Here is a 5,680-nt window from a genome sequence, read left to right as displayed (position 1 = left end):
AGCATGGATACGAAGCCAGTTTGTGTACCGTTGGGAGCCCATTTGAAGCTTTCAGCTGGCCTTTCACCGAAGTCAGTTGAAGACCGTGAGTTGATGACGAAGACTCCATATGCGAGCGCAGTTGGGAGCTTGATGTACGCGATGGTATGTACGAGGCCGGATTTGTCACAGGCAGTGAGCATGGTGTCGAGATACATGCACGATCCAGGAGTGGGTCATTGGGACGCCGTGAGATGGATTTTGAGGTACATTAGAGGTACGCTCAATGTTGGTTTGGTTTATGAGCGGGACACTACAGGTGGGCAGCTATGCATTGGCTATGTTGATTCGGATTATGCCGGGGATTTGGATAAGCGCCGGTCTACTACGGGGTATGTGTTCACTTTGACCCGTGCGCCGGTGTGTTGGAGATGCACCTTACAGTCTACGGTGGCTTTGTCTACGACGGAGGCAGAGTATATGGCGGTTACGGAGGCTGTGAAGGAGGCTATTTGGCTTCGAGGACTTTTGGAAGAACTTGGTATATCGCAGCGATCCGTCACTATTCATTGCGATAGCATGAGTGCTATATATTTGGCGAAGAATCAGGTTTTTCATGCGAGGACGAAGCACATTGACGTTCGTTATCCAGGTGGGTAGTTATGCATTGGTTATGTTGATTCGTATTATGCCGGGGATTTGGATAAGCGCCGGTCTACTACGGGGTATGTGTTCACTTTGACCCGTGCGCCGGTGTGTTGGAGATGCACCTTACAGTCGACGGTGGCTTTGTCTACGACGGAGGCAGAGTATATGGCAGTTACGGAGGCTGTGAAGGAGGCTATTTGGCTTCGAGGACTTTTGGAAGAACTTGGTATATCGCAGCGATCCGTCACTATTCATTGCGATAGCATGAGTGCTATATATTTGGCGAAGAATCAGGTTTTTCATGCGAGGACGAAGCACATTGACGTTCGTTATCACTTCGTTCGGGATGTTCTTGAAGATGGCGATGTGGAAATTGTGAAAGTCCACACGAAGGATAATCCGGCAGATATGCTCACTAAGGTGGTTCCGAGCAACAAGTTTGATCATTGTCGAAACTTGTTGCACATTCGTAATTGTTGAGGCCGTTGGCGGCCATTTGGATGAACTACGGGCGGCTTGATCCCTTGGGAGAGGGGGTACGTAGGCAACCGCATTGGTGCAGCCGAGTTTAGAGAGACGACACATTGGTGCTCATGTTGGTGTCGGCTCAGTGTTGGGAACACTTCGCCGAGGGGGAGAATTGTGAAAAGGGCGAAGGAATTGTGAAAAACGTGAAGAATAACTCAAAACAGACTCCACCACACCCTGGTGTGGTGTCTGCCACACCCTGGTGTGGTGTCTGCCATGGGTGTGGTAGAGTCTGTCCTGCACCACACCCTCTGCCACACCCACGGTGCAGGGTGTGGCAGAATCTGTCCTGCACCACTCCTGCACCACACCCTCTGCCACACCCATGGTGCAGGGTGTGGCAGACTCGTTTTTAGAATCCTTATTTGTTGAGGAATCCTCCTTTGTTTGGGATTGTGTTTTATTATAAATAGGACCACGTTTTTTAGGGTTTCTTAAGGAGAGAAAAGAAGAGATTTAGCATTGTTTTGAGCACTTTGAGAGGGAGATATTGTGAGGGAGTTGAGAGCTTTGGTTAGGGTTATATTTGAGTGATTTTGTGAGTTGTAACCCGTTGTATTTCTCCTCCATATAGTGAAATCTCCCCATCCTCTCCCCGTGGACGTAGACAATTGCCGAACCACGTATATCCTTGTGTTTGGTTTGATTTGTCGTAATTGGCTTGGTTTGTGCAAGTGTTTGGCTTTCTTCTACTCGTGATCACAGGTTCGTTGTGAGTTCGTGCAAGGCTTCCGCAAAGGCGCGCGACACTTCCATTATGTGCTCGGCTTCTCAATCAAAGTATGAGAGATTTTGATCAATATTTCAAATATTTTTTATTTGATTATACTGCTGTTAGAAAAGAAATTAGATTCAGAGATTTTGATCAATATTTCAAATATTTTTTATTTGATTATACTGCTGTTAGAAAAGAAATTAGATTCAATTATAGTGATAATAGAGAGATTATTGTGGAATTAGCTTTATGCATGATTATTAAGTGGTACATCTATGGATTTTGAAGTTATGAATATATAATACACTTGTAGTTTGGAAACAGTAATTTTTAAGGTACCTATATTTTATTATGTGAAGTTAAAATTTTCTCCTTATGAGAAGCTACTTGGCGGAAGTGCATACTAGTTAATCATCAACCAAATCTATTTATTTAATCTTCATGCATGCACCAACTTTATTCTTTCTTACATGGTCATATGATTTGAAGTTGTGCAATTAAATTGTTGATTGGCGCCGTGATATGTAACTTCTCATTTACTGAAAAATTAAGATATATATATAGTATATGATGCAAAGTGCAACTTTCATGTAGGCTTCATTTTGGATAATCAAGAATGAGAATATGACGAACTCGTAGAGAGTTTCAACTGGTGGCAGAGATTCTCGAGAAGGAGATGCAAATGAGTCATGCAATTGTACTCATTTTTTTGTAATGATTTACAATTTTTGTTCTTGTATTATTTTTTATTTCGATGTTGGCGAATACTAAATTGTATGCTATCTTTTTTCTTATTGTTAGGAGAATTACACTAATACTTGTACTTTCAAATTTTGTGACACTCAATAATATACTCATGCTTTATAAAGTTTTACAATTTGTATTATTGTTAAGAAGAATTGTATTGGTGTTTGTAAGTAGATATTGTTGATAATCAAGTGGATTAGTGTTGTCGAATAGGAACAAATATTATATAGACTAAATTTTCGTCTAGGATGTCCTAGACGGAAATTTCGTTTAGGATACATCTTAGACGGAATTTCCGTGTAGGATTATCCTAGACGGTTGTCTTTTCTATCTAGAACTATTCTAGATGATATTTTGTTCCGTCTAGGATGCATTTCCATCTAGGATAGTTTTTTTGACGGAATTCCATCTAGAATGATTTATTCTCGATGGAAACTTACTAGACCAACATCCTAGATGGAATTTCGTCTAGGATGATCAATTTAGACGAAAATTTTGCTTTTCTAGATGGAAAAGTCTGTCTAGAATGCTTTGTTTTTTACCAGTGAGTGGATTAGAATGAGTCACCTCACTAATAAGGAAGAAATTTGTTTTTGGTATCATGAATACCTAGCTTTTTCTATATTCAAATAATGGTAACTTCTGAATCTATACTTCTATAGATCCACGATAGGTAATCTATAAACAAGATATTTACATATTCATATATGATCATGAATAGTTTACAGTGTAAGAAATAATAAAATAATGATAAATACATTTTAGTCTTTGAAAAAATACATTTTATATATAAACATGTAAAAAGTAAAAGATTAATACATCTTTAAGAAGAAACAATGAAAATATACCAAGGACTTTCATTTGTCCCAAAATGCTGAAGTCTTAAACTCAATCACTTACGTTTTGCTGATGATCTCATGTTTTTTTTTCATGGAGATATGCAGTCTATCAAGCTAATTTTGGACAGATTCTCTCCTTTCTCCATTGCTTCTGGCCTAATTGCAAATGCATCCAAAAGTCAAGTATTTGTTTGGGGATGTTAACTACAATCTGAGGTAGGATATATTAATTGCATCTCTCGAACTTTGAAGAAGGTATTCTTCATGTCAGATATCTTGGAGTACCCTTATCTGCTCAGTCTCTCAATGCGCATGAATGTGGTGGGTTTAATTTTTGAAAAAATGACTAAAAGAGTAAAATGTTGGACATCTAAGCTACTATCATTTGCAGGAAGACTATAATTGATCAAGTCTATATTATATAGCATGAATAATTTCTGGTGCAGAATATTCATGCTACCCAAGAAGATCACCAAAGAGCTGGAACAGGTTTGCAGAAACTTTTTATAGATAGGAACGCTAAATAATCACAAGAAAGCTAAACTAGCTTGGGATAAAGTTTGTACACCTAAACTCAATGGAGGACTTTGCTTGCACTCTATTAGTATTCTTAACCTTGCTCTTATGCTCAGACATATATGGGTAACACCTTTGAAGCATCACTCTTTATGGGTGAGGTGGGTACAGCGCTTTTACTTAAGGAATTCTGATTTTTGGAACTTGCAGCCCAAGCCTCAATGTTCATGGCAATTCGATAAACTGCTCAAGCTAAGGGATCAGGCCTTTGATGTTAAATGGAAGGGAGGAAAACCTGCTTACAGTTCGTCCAATGCCTAGAACCTCCTTGTGGATGCTTGTCAAAAGCTGAATTGGACTCTACTGATATGGTCTAGATTCACAATACCTAAGCACACATTTATTTTAAAGGTTTCATGTCTTGATAGACTACCTACTAAGCAAAGACTTAAAAGGTTTGGGATTATTGATGACGATATCTGCTCTTCGTATATGCTTTGTTCATACTGAGAATATGCAACATCTACTATTTGAATGTGATTTCAGTGCCACAATTTGGAAACAGACCATGAAATTTATTCAAATTGCCAAACCATGTAAATCATCTAAGATCCATTCGCGGATGAAGAAAACTATGAATGGTTCTTCAAGGATCGATAAATGGCAGATATAAAGCCGCTGTTGCAACTTGCATATATACGTCTGGCTGCTAGGAATAGTGTTGTTTTCAGACAAAGAAAGTTACAGCTGATGAGTGTTTGAAGCTGACTATTATATTTAAGATAAAAAAAATCTTCGTAGCAGGATAAGGAAGCTTAGGGATACGAAAGAAAATCATCAAGAGTGGTGCAGAGCAATGAGAATTGAATCTCTAGTTGGCTCGAAGGGATCTGGTAAATGATGGCCTCTTTTTCTTTGGTTTGGTGTCTACTTTCTTGTTAAGATTTTGAGGGCTGTATCCTATCAGAAGATTGGCTTCTTTTTCTTTGAATTACTTGGCCGGCATGTTCGGCGAGAGCAATATCTGTATATAAGATAGTTTTGTACTTCACTTTTCTTATTGGTGAATAAGAACAATTTTACTTACCAAAACAAAGATAGGAAGACTAGTAACATCAAAAATTAAGTATTAGAATAAATCTAAAATACATTTTAATTTTTCCCCCTTTTTATTGACGTAAATATGATTAGACGTCTATGGATTACACCTTCGAGGTTGGGGTGTAATTTGTAAATATATTTAAACAACCATTTTGGCAGTCGCTAGGGTTTTTATTTGTAACCCCATCCTTTGTTTAAGAAAGTATAGAAATATTTCATGAAATTTAATAAATGAGAAAAACATTTTGAGTTCAGGCATAGCAATTTCTTGTCTATCTGAGAAACATACATGTTAATAAGTTTTATATAGTTTAGCTAATAATTATTATCTTGGTTGAAAATGATAATTAGTACAATTGATACGTATTATTCTAGTCATATTAGAAATGAATCATAATTGTCTATAACTGTTACAATCATTATTAACACTACACACTCTTGGGGATTCAGGAAAATTCTCAAGCTCAGACCATCTGCTATGTCCATGGCTGATATTATATGTGATGATACCATTTGGAGAGACCCCTTGCGTGCATTCAATTCTACAGCTGCATATATTTCTATGCAAAATCCAAATCCCAAAGTTGAATGGAGGAAACTTGTTTGG

This window comes from Asparagus officinalis, chromosome 5 (assembly GCF_001876935.1).
Source record: "Asparagus officinalis chromosome 5, Aspof.V1, whole genome shotgun sequence".
NCBI classification, from domain to species: Eukaryota; Viridiplantae; Streptophyta; class Magnoliopsida; order Asparagales; family Asparagaceae; genus Asparagus; species Asparagus officinalis.
Note: the sequence above shows the minus strand (reverse complement) of the source record.